Here is a 12,808-nt window from a genome sequence, read left to right as displayed (position 1 = left end):
TAAGCCTAGGAGAAGCTATTTTAACATAGGATCATTGCGTCTGCTTTGAAAAATGTTTCATGGGACACAAAGAGTATAAAAATGCCAAAACCTCCCATCGAAAATGACTAAAAGATTGAACAGGAAAATAATGGTTTTTATTCCTTATTTATATCCTTAATAGTAATATAGAAAAGAATATTGATTTCCCTTTTAGAATAATTCATTTTTTTCTGATCATAAAACTAAATCATATAAACTTTTGCCAGCAAAACCTTTTCTCTATTAACATTTTGGTATATTTCTAATCTTTTTTTCAGTGAAAAAAATTGTATTTTCTTATTTTTCAAATTTAAAATCACACTGTATATAATCCCATAGGATGCATTTTTTACTTCTCATTATATCTGACGTTTTCTCATACCATTAAACATCTTTGAAGATAGATTTTGTGCTATCAATTTACTATTTGTAACTAGGCATTTATGTTACCAATTTACTATTTTTTCAGTTGATCAAATATATACCGAGTACATATTATGTGCCAAATAATACGTTAAGCAGTAGAGACAGATGCATGGAGTTCTTACTCTTGCAGAGCTCACACTCAACAAATAGTGCCAGTAAAGAGTGAGGATCCTATAGGATGCTATGGAAACACAGCCAATCCCCTAACCTAGTGTAGGGAAATCAGGCTGCAGTTAAGCTGAGACATGCAAGATAAACAGGAGAGTAGATAGTATGTGTTGAGGGGTTTCTGGATTGTTTTCTAACCGAAGGAAAACATGTGTACAAAGGTCTGTAGTCAAGAAAAACCATAACTTGTTCAAGATATTGAAAGAAGTCTGTGAGGCAAGAGGGAAAAATAGAGTGGTTAGGAAAAGGACGTCGGGCTTGAGGACCGATATTTCCAAGTGACAACTTCCATTAGACAGCTTAATATGCAGGGTGTTCAACAGAGGTAAATGAACTAGAGATGAAGATGTGGGAGTCTTCAGTTTACACATGGTGATTAGTCACCACTCTAAAATTATGTGACTATTTTAGGCATGCCAAAATCTACTATGCATATGGTTTGTGCATTATAATAATATGTTTTAATCAGTTAACCCAGAGGTATAATTGGAGCAATAAACATTTACTATTTGAATATTGTAATATGTATTTGTGCAAAAAACGCATGCTATGGGATTATATACAGTGTGATTTTAAATTTATAAAATAAGAAAATACAAATTTTTACACTGAAAAAAGATTAGATTAATTATTCTTTGGGGTTGCTGTTGCTGTAACTAAAACTGGTGAACATTAAAAAGCCTAATTTTTCTCAGATCATCAAAATGGAAGAAAAATTTAGAATACTAAAAATTTAAGAAAACACTGAAAATTATTTTCTTTCCAGAAGTATCTTCTATCTAGATTTTACCTGCAGATAATATCACAAATAAATAAAGTTTATAACATATTAAAGAATGGTAAGTGTTACAGGAAAAGAAAAAAAGGAAAGAAGGAGAGTGGAAATATGGGGTGCAGGTGGGGTAGGAATTTTTAATAGGGCAGCCAGGAAAGGCCTCATGGATAAGACTTTTGAGCAAAGAATCCACGTAGGGGAGGGAGTAAGCCATGTAGATATCAGATTTCCAGACAGAGGAAAAAGCAAAATAGAGAGGCTGGAATAGGGCGAGCTCAGCAAGGGGGACTATATAGGAGATAAAGTCAGAGAGGTAAATTGCTGGTGGGGGCTGGGGAATACTGTGTGGCCTCAGAGTTCATTTTCAGAACTTTGGGTTTTAGTCTGAGTGAAATGAAAAAAACTGTCACAAGGCTTTGAACTAAGTGTAATACATCCGACTTACAACCTGCTGTGTGGAGAACAGGCATAGGGAACAAGGGTGGGAACAAGAAGATCAGTTAGAAGGCTATTGTAATATCCAAGTCAAAAATGATACCATCTGGTCCATGATGGAAGTGATGAGGTTTATCATTTACTCTATGAAAATAAATAAAGAAAGAAATACATAAAATAAAATACATAAATACATAAAACATATAACATATAACATAAAAATAGTCAATTTGATAATATTATTAAGTGTTAATTATTGCTATTTGTGGTTCCTTTAGCTCTATTAAGTCTACACAATCACTAAGGAGAACTGTATTAACAACTACTCAAGCAGTGATCCTGGGGAAATACAGGGTTAGGTTCCTATGAGCTTCTGGTCACAACATTTCCATCAGCTAGTAGATACATAACCTTGCTTTTTATGTGTGTTTCTGCGTCTTTTTTAATATACATTGTTGATTCACTAACAATGGAGCCATGGTCAAGAGCACATAACTCAGGCCTGAACACAGCTTATCTAACATGTATTTTATCCAGAAGGCAAATCACAGCCTTCTTAAGCTTAGGAACCTACACAGCATCTCAAGCACTATGACTGGGGGCCACATTAAGTTGCAAAGTCAACAAAAAGCAAAAAAATTCAAGAAACATTACAAAAAAGACTGAAAAGGACACACTTGTTTATGAGTACCGATATAAGAAAGCAGAACATTACCTTGTTCAACCTCAGCTGAAAATGTGTGCAATGAGCAACATAAATTTATTGCTGCTCTGAGAGTATCCATGAATAACCACATCTGTGAGTACTGATTTTGGAGTATTAATAAATTTTAATGCATAGGTGAATTAGCAAATATGAAATCTCCAAATAAGAAAATCAACTGTATTTTTAAAAGATACTTCTTAGTTCACACCATGTTTTAGAAAGATCTTAGAAAGTTAAGGCATGATATCACAATATGATTCTATTGTTTTAAATGGATTTTTATTTATATATTCATATGTAATATTCACTATATACTTACAATGCTTATAAATATAAAATACAAGTTTACCATTCTACCCACTAGCTATGATCAGGGTTTTTTTTTTTTCTTTTTCCTCTTGGGATCTTTATATCTCCATGAAGATAGTAAGGATAAAATGAAAAACTTACCAATTTTAAGTAGTTTAAAAAATCTTTTTAAAGTTTTAAAAATTCAGCCTTTCTCTTCAGTAAATATTATTTGTTTAGTGTTTATGCTAAGATAACAAACACTCTTTGGAAAGCTGCAATATTATTAGAGAAAGGACAGGTAGGACTTTGGATGTGTTCATAATGCACTTGTAGTTGATAGCTGTACACCCATTAAAATGGAATTTCAATTGCCTTCAAATAAAAAAAATTCTGTAAAAGCTCATTCTCAAAACTTCCTATCAAGGAGAGAACAATTTTCATTTTGAAGATGAGAAGTGTCTTTCTTATAAAGAGGACAAGTATAATCTTCATTCCTCTAGTCTTTATTAAACTAAATCTTGCCCATTTTTCTTGCAGAGCTGCCTCTTCCACAAATTGTTCTGACAGCAGTACACCACATGGATGTTTTTCACTATTCTGTTCCTACTTCCCTATATACAGTGCTGTTCAAGACATATTTACTAGTTATTAGGTTAATCTTGTATCCTCAAATATCTGTACACCCTTCAACAGTCCTCAACAGGGGACATCATACCTCTCTCATACTCTCCATGAGGGTTTCTTAACCTTGGCACTACTGACATTTTGGCTAGATAATTCTTTGTTGTGGGGGGCTGTCCTGTGCATTTCAGTGTATTTAGCAGAATATATGGCCTCTGCTTATTATGTGCCAGTAGCAAATCTCTCTGCCCTATGCCCATCCCCCCCAAGTTGTGGCCACCAAAAATATCTCTAAACATGGCCCAATATCCCTTGGGGGACAAAAATCATGCCTAGTTAAGAATCACTGCTCTATATAATATCCTGTAGTCTGGAGTAGAAGTTTTAGTCAATTTTAGATAATTCAGTCAAATATATTCAATCAGTCAGTCAATTCAATTACACATATATAAACTACATTCAGACCTCTGGAAGCCTGCTTGCCCTTTATTGTCCATGTTCATAAAGACACAAAATGTTCTAATTGTTAAAAGAAAGGAATCACTATAAAATTGATACAAATTAATAACTTCTTAAGTAATAATTTTTAATGTTTTTATAACAGAAGAATTTCTAAACTACTCTATTCACATAATTATAAAGCAAAACAAATGATACTATTAGTCTATTTGTATTATGGTTCTTTTTCATATCTGTGATATTATATAAATAACTTTGGTTTTGATCCCTGACACTCAAAGCATGGTCTGGGGACCAGAAGTTGGCATCAACAGGACGTCTGTCACAAATTTAGAACCTCAGTGTCCACTCCAGACCACCAAATCAGAACCTTCACTTTAACAAGATTTCCAATAATTTGTAGACACAGTAAAAATTGGAGAAAGAGTATGTTAAATAAATCGTCTCTCCAGCTCCCCACTCTAAATCGGTAAAATACATTTGTTTCCTTATTTAAAGATTTTATTTATTTGAGATAGAAAGTGAGAGAGCATCAGCAGAGGGCAGAGGGAGAAGGAGAAGGCTAAGCAAGAAGGACCCTGGGACCAGACTTGACTCAAAGGCAGATACTTAACCAACTGAGCCACCCAGGCATCCCAATAAAATTTTATTTTTCTATCCATATAGAAAATTTTCAATGTTTATGTTAGTAGTGCTTTTAACTTCTTATCTATTTGGAAATAACAGAAAATTAGATATAGCCAATAGAATAACAGTGTTTCTTTACAAACACTTTGAACATCAGCTGAGTCATATAATACGTTTACATGCTTTTAATCCAAAATTGATGACTTCAACTAGTATATAACCAGAATTTCAATTAAAATGGCTACATATAGATAAAAATATCTCAGAGAATTCTTGATCTTTATTCTTCGGCATTTACATTCTTTTCAATATAATCATGTACTACTGCCAGATATATCACTGTTGTACAATTTTTGATTTGTAAAAATATGTATTTTAGACTTTGGAAAAGTAGGTATGCCAGTGGTTTCTATTGCTAAATCATTTTTATATTATGTTTAATCAGTTTTAGAATCAATAAGTAAATTTTCAAATACAAAATCATTCTAAGTAACTTTTACTTGCACAGTCTCTTCCCTTCCCTCCTGATATTTTTACTCCCAATTTAGCGACAGTGAACAGTAAACATGATGTTGAAGGTTAAGGAAGGAGAACAACCAGAGCATATTTTTCTCCTGTTTTTGTTTTCAGCCAACACATTTAAAAACACACAGTGACTTTCAATAGGACAGAAAAAAAAAAAATCAGTGACAGAGTTCAAGTCTAAAGTTCCAATCATTTCTTTCTTACCACCGATATCAATAAAAATGGCTTTGCGTAAGTCTTCACATCAACTGAGGAAGACATAAGACAAAGGTGATATGCAGATTTGACCTTTTAGGACACTTTGCAGCCCCTGTCTTGGAATTAAGAATCCAGATGACGAAGGACCAGACAACCAAATCACTACAGAGTCAGAAAACCTAACAACCTCGTTTTCCTGGCCTCCTGAACCTTCAATTAAGAAATCAAAACTCAGAGGAAGTGGACGGATTGTAATGAAAGGTAGCTGCCCTGAGACAGAAGTGTAATTGCTGAGTGTCTTACCTGTCCTTTTATCAGCCAAAGGGAAAAAACTGACTGTTCTTTTCTGCAAAGACCTAGGGAACTAGGTCTCATTCTGCAAGGGCAAATTACACAAGGTGTTAGAAGAGCTAAATTCCTAGCTTAAAGAAGGCGGAAAGAGAAGACACACTTCATGATATAGAGAAAACACAGTTCTTTATATTCTGCCCAATGAAGATATGTAGATACAAAGTAGAAATACACAGGGGAGGATCATATGAATAAATACAAAGGAGTTCCACATTTGTCCTGATGTAAACGTTTGCATTTCTTTTGAGTGATGGATGCAGAAAACATTGTCTCCCACACTAGACACGTAGAGCTGTTCTCCTGCCTATTTACACAGGCTCGGTAACAGTCATTACTTCATCTCCCAATCGGATCTGACCTTCGTAAACTTTGCTTCTTTTATCATCTCTTATTCTCCGGTGTCTGGCTGCCTTTATCCTAGATTTTGCATCCCACCCAACCGAACTCTTCTTGCACATTATTAATCCTTTCTCCCACTATCTACAAAGCTGTGAATATGTGCATGTTTTTAAAGAACAATTTCATTAACTGAGCATTGGCTGACTTATTAATTATAGCACATACTAAAAGAATATGTATGCTTCTTAGAGATTTTGTGTATGTCTCAGAAATCTTCCAGCAATATGTTTCTCATGGGATGGAGAGATTTAAAAAATATATATATAAGGGGGCGCCTGGGTGGCTCAGTGAGTTAAGCCTCTGCCTTCAGCTCGGGTCATGATCTCAGGGTGCTGGGATCGAGCCTCTCGTCGGGCTCCCTGCTCAGTGGGAAGCCTGCTGCCCCCACCCCCTGCCTGCATCTCCGCCTACTTGTGATCTCTGTCTGTCAAATAAATAAATAAATCTTTTAAAAAAAATTTTAAGAAAAAAAAAGAAAGAAAGACAAACCAAAAGAGAACATGAAAGAGATAAAGCCATTAACTCAGCATGGTGTAGATGTGCTGCCCAGAATATCCCTGACTATAGGAAATGTCTTTAGTATTTTTTCATCTTTGAATCCTTATTTCTGGTGACTTGAGCTCTCACTTAGTGGTAGTAATAAGTGCAAACTGCTCAGAGAGGCTTTAGTTTTCTGCCCTGACATTTGGAAGCCCCCAGTAATTTCTTCAACTTTTCTAAATTAAATGGTTATGTCCCTCCAGAAGTAAATATTAACTTCATATAGGCTAGCATGTATATTTTGTTTTTTCTACTTAATATTTTAACATAGATATAAAGACATAATGAGTTCTGTCAAAACCTAGAACACTTCCTTTGGCTCCAAATAACTAGGTTCCTAAGCTGCTTGGGCTATAAAGTGCTTGAACTTTTGAGATATTCTGAGCCTGTGGGGAATTTTGAAACTCCACTGGGGGTGATAGAGGCAATGATCCCCACTTCTGTCTCTAAAATTACAATGGTACTTACTACAGGCCTCAGTTTTCTAATCTGTAGGTCGAGAGAACTGAACTGGGTGATCTCTAGGTTCACTCCAGTTTTATTAGTCTTTGATTCTAAAGGCAATGTCTTTTAGATATTATTTAAATTGAGTAAACACAAAATGTAATAATAAAAAGACTTAAACTAATAGAACAGATATTTGCTCAACATATCTATTTTGTGAGAGCTTCATTAAAAAGCCCATAGCACCCCTTTCATGAAAGCACTTGTACTACATTTAAGATTGCCAAATTTAGCAAATAAAAATACAGAACACTCAGTAGAGTCTGAATTTCAGATAAACAACAAATAACTTTTTAGGATAAGTATGTCCCATGCAATGTCTTAACTCAAGTTTAACTAAGAGCCCTATATTTTATCAGGCACTCTAACTACATTTTTTTTATTTTTCTTTCTTTTTTTTTTAAGATTTTATTTATTTATTTGACAGACAGAGATCACAAGTAGGCAGAGAGGCAGGCAGAGAGAGAGGAGGAAGCAGGCTCCCCGCCAAGCAGAGTCTGATGCAGGGCTCGATCCCAGGACTCTGGGATCATGACCTGAGCCGAAGGCAAAGGTTTTAACCCATTCAGCCACCCAGGCGCCCCTCTAACTACATTTTCAGCCTAAAGTTTATTATAATTGTTCAAAAATAGACAATTTTTACTCCTATAAAATAGTCTTTCGCCATTTTTGCCAGTGAATTGGCATAGTTATTTTGTAGACATTATGTAAGAACATGTACTTTTTTTTTTTAAGATTTTGCTTATTTATTTGTCAGAAAGAGAGAGAGAGAGAGCGAGCACAGGCAGGCAGAGTGGCAGGGAGAGGCAGAGGGAGAAGTAGGTTCCCTGCAGAGCAAGGAGCCAGATGTGGGACTCGATCCCAGGATGCTGGGATCATGACCTGAGCCGAAGGCAGGGGCTTAACCAACTGAGCCACCCAGGCATCCCAAGAATGTGTACATTCTTCTTGCTTTGTGCTCCTGAAAGATGGAGTTAAGAATGAGTGCAACACCATACTAAACTTCTGTAATTTAAAATATTGCTTCAGTATGCGCTAGCCTGTTGAAGATAGTGAGGGAGTATTGTTCTGGTCAATTTGCTATTCTTCAGTGTCATAATTATATACTTAACACTAAAAATTACTTCATGATGAGGAGTCAAGATGGCGGAGAAGTAGCAGGCTGAGACTACTTCAGGTAGTGGCAGATCAGCTAAATAGCTTATCTAAAGATTGCAAACACCTACATATCCAACGGGAGATTGAAGAGAAGAAGAACAGCAATTCTAGAAACAGAAAATCAACCACTATCTGAAAGGTAGGACTGGCAGAGAAGTTAATCCAAAGCGACTGGAAGATAGACCGCGGGGGGAGGGGCCGGCTCCCGGCGAGCGGCAGAGCAACGGAGCACAAAATCGGGACTTTTAAAAGTCTGTTCCGCTGAGGGACATCGCTCCAGAGGCTTAACCGGGGTGAAGCCCACGCGGGGTCAGCGTGGCCTCAGTCCCACAGGCTCACAGAAGGATCGGGGGTGTCTGAGGGTCGCAGAGCTTTCAGGTATTAGAACGGGGAAGCCGGCTACAGAGACAGAGCCAAGGAGTGACTCTCAGCTCGGGGTTACCGTGAACCAGTCGCAGGCTCAGTCAGCTTGGAGTGCGGCCGGAGGCCAGGGTGACGGGAGTCATTGGGCGCTGTTCTCTGAGGGCGCACTGAGGAGTGGGGCCCCGGGTGCTCGGCTCCTCCGGGCCGGAGAACAGGAGGCCGCCATCTTCATTCCCGCCCTCCGGAACTCTACGGAAAGCGCTCAGGGAACAAAAGCTCCCGAAAGCAAACCCAGATTACTCAGCCGGCCCGGGTAAGGGCGGTGCAACTCCACCTGGGGCAAAGACGCTTGAGAATCATTACAACAGGCCCCTCCCCCAGAAGATCAACGAGAAACCCAGCCAGGACCAAGTTCACCTACCAAGGAGTGCAGTTTCAATACCAAGGAGAGCGGCGGAATTCCAGAGGAGAAGAAAGCAAAGCACGGAACTCATGGCTTTTTCCCCATGATTCTTTAGCCTTGCAGTTAATTTAATTTTTTTTTCTTTTTCAATTTTTTTTCTCTTCTTCTGCTAAATTTTTTTTAACTTTTACCGTTTTCTTTTTTAACGTTTTTTAAATAGTTTATCTAATATATATATATATATATATATATATTTTCCTTTTTATATTTTTTATCGGCTTTCCTTTTTTAATAGTTTCTTTTTTTTTTTCTTTCTGAACCCCTTTTTATCCCCTTTCTCCCCCCTCACGATTTGGGATCTCTTCTGATTTGGCTAAAGCATATTTTCCTGGGGTTGTTGCCACCCTTTTAGTATTTTACTTGCTCCTTCATATACTCTTATCTGGACAAAATGACAAGGCAGAAAAATTCACAACAAAAAAAAAGAACAAGAAGCAGTACCAAAGGCTAGGGACCTAAACAATACAGATATTGGTAATATGTCAGATCTAGAGTTCAGAAGGACGATTCTCAAGGTTCTAGCCAGGCTTGAAAAAGGCATGGAAGATATTAGAGAAACCCTCTTGGGAGATATAAAAGCCCTTTCTGGAGAAATAAAAGAACTAAAATATAACCAAGTTGAAATTAAAAAAGCTATTAATGAGGTGCAATCAAAAATGGAGGCTCTCACTGCTAGGATAAGTGAGGCAGAAGAAAGAATTAGCGATATAGAAGACCAAATACAGAGAATAAAGAAGCTGAGCAAAAGAGGGACAAACAGCTACTGGACCACGAGGGGAGAATTCGAGAGATAAGTGACACCATAAGACGAAAGAACATTAGAATAATTGGGATTCCAGAAGAAGAGGAAACAGAGAGGGGAGCAGAAGGTATGTTGGAGAGAATTATTGGAGAGAATTTCCCCAATATGGCAAAGGGAACAAGCATCAAAATCCAGGAGGTTCAGAGAATCCCCCGCAAAATCAATAAGAATAGGTCCACACCCCGTCACCTAATAGTAAAATTTACAAGTCTTAGTGACAAAGAAAAGATCCTGAAAGCAGCCTGGGAAAAGAAGTCTGTAACGTACAATGGTAAAAATATTAGATTGGCAGCAGACTTATCCACAGAGACCTGGCAGGCCAGAAAGAGCTGGCATGATATATTCAGAGCACTAAATGAGAAAAACATGCAGCCAAGAATACTATATCCAGCTAGGCTATCGTTGAAAATAGAAGGAGAGATTAAAGGCTTCCAGGACAAACAAAAACTGAAAGAATTTGCAAATACCAAACCAGCTCTACAGGAAATATTGAAAGGGGTCCTCTAAGCAAAGAGAGACCCTCAAAGTAGTAGATCAGAAAGAAACAGAGACAATATACAATAACAGTCACCTTACAGGCAATACAATGGCACTAAATTCATATCGCTCAATACTTACCCTGAATGTTAATGGGCTAAATGCCCCAATCAAAAGACACAGGATATCAGAATGGATAAAAAAACAAAACCCATCTATATGTTGCCTACAAGAAACTCATTTTAGACCCGAAGGCACCTCCAGATTTAAAGTGAGGTGGTGGAAAAAAAATTTACCATGCTAATGGACATCAGAAGAAAGCAGGAGTGGCAATCCTTATATCAGATCAATTAGATTTTAAGCCAAAGACTTGGGAAGAGATGAGGAAGAACACTATATCATACTCAAAGGATCTGTAAAACAAGAAGATCTAACAATTTTAAATATCTATGCCCCCAACATGGGAGCAGCCAACTATATAAACCAATTAATAACAAAATCAAGGGCGCCTGGGTGGCTCAGTGGGTTAAGCCGCTGCCTTCGGCTCAGGTCATGATCTCAGGGTCCTGGGATCAAGGACCGCATCGGGCTCTCTGCTCAGCAGGGAGCCTGCTTCCCTGTCTCTCTCTCTCTCTGCCTCCCTCTCCATCTACTTGTGATCTCTCTCTATCAAATAAATAAATAAATAAATTCTTTAAAAAAAAAATCAAAGAAACACATCAACAATAATACAATAATAGTAGGGGACTTTAACACTCCCCTCACTAAAATGGACAGATCATCCAAGCAAAAGATCAACAAGGAAATAAAGGCCTTAAATGACACACTGGACCAGATGGACATCACAGATATATTCAGAACATTTCATCCAAAAGCAACAGAATACACATTCTTCTCTAGTGCACATGGAACATTCTCCAGAATAGATCACATTCTTGGTCCTAAATCAAGTCTCAACCAGTATCAAAAGATTGTGCTCATTCCCTGCAAATTTTCAGACCACAATGCTCTAAAGCTAGAACTCAATAACAAGAGGAAATTGGGAAAGAACCCAAATACATGGAGACTAAACAACATCCTTCTAAAGAATGAATGGGTCAACCAGGAAATTAAAGAAGAATTGAAAAAATTTACGGAAACAAATGATAATGAAAATACAATGGTTCAGAATCTGTGGGACACAACAAAGGCAGTCCTGAGAGGAAAATATATAGCGGTACAAGCCTTTCTCAAGAAACAAGAAAGGTCTCAGGTACACAACCTAACCCTACACCTAAAGGAGCTGGAGAAAGAACAAGAAAGAAACCCTAAAACCAACAGGAGAAGAGAAATCATAAAGATCAGAGCAGAAATCAATGAAATAGAAACAAAAAAACAATAGAACAAATCAACGAAACTAGGGGCTGGTTCTTTGAAAGAATTAATAAGATTGATAAACCCCTGGCCAGACTTATCAAAAAGAAAAGAGAAAGGACCCAAATAAATAAAATCATGAATGAAAGAGGAGAGATCACAACGAACACCAAAGAAATACAGACAATTATAAGAACATACTATGAGCAAATCTACGCCAACAAATTTGACAATCTGGAAGAAATGGATGCATTCCTAGAGACATATAATCTACCACAACTGAACCAGGAAGAAATAGAAAGCCTGAACAGACCCATAACCAGTAAGGAGATTGAAACAGTCATCAAAAATCTACAAACAAACAAAAGCCCAGGGCCAGATGGCTTCCCGGGGGAATTCTACCAAACATTTAAAGAAGAACTAATTCCTATTCTCCTGAAACTGTTCCAAAAAATAGAAATAGAAGGAAAACTTCCAAACTCATTTTATGAGGCCAGCATCACCTTGATCCCAAAACCAGACAAGGATCCCATCAAAAAAGAGAACTACAGACCAGTATCCTTGATGAACACAGATGCAAAAATTCTCGCCAAAATACTAGCCAATAGGATTCAGCAGTACATTAAAAGGATTATTCACCACGACCAAGTGGGATTTATTCCAGGGCTGCAAGGTTGGTTCAACATCCGCAAATCAATCAATGTGATACAACACATTAATACAAGAAAGAACAAGAACCATATGATCCTCTCCATAGATGCTGAAAAAGCATTTGTCAAAGTACAGCATCCCTTCCTGATCAAAACTCTTCAAAGTGTAGGGATAGAAGGCACATACCTCAATATTATCAAAGCCATCTATGAAAAACCCACCGCAAATATCATTCTCAATGGAGAAAAACTGAAAGCTTTTCCGCTAAGGTCAGGAACACGGCAGGGATGTCCGTTATCACCACTGCTATTCAACATAGTACTAGAAGTCCTAGCCTCAGCAATCAGACAACAAAAGGAAATTAAAGGCATCCAAATCGGCAAAGAAGAAGTCAAACTATCACTCTTCGCAGATGATATGATACTATGTGTGGAAAACCCAAAAGGCTCCACTCCAAAACTGCTAGAACTTGTACAGGAATTCAGTAAAGTGTCA

This window comes from Lutra lutra, chromosome 1, assembly GCF_902655055.1.
Source record: "Lutra lutra chromosome 1, mLutLut1.2, whole genome shotgun sequence".
Lineage (NCBI taxonomy): Eukaryota > Metazoa > Chordata > Mammalia > Carnivora > Mustelidae > Lutra > Lutra lutra.
The sequence above is the reverse complement of the archived record's forward strand: the minus strand, read 5'-3'. Positions refer to the sequence as shown.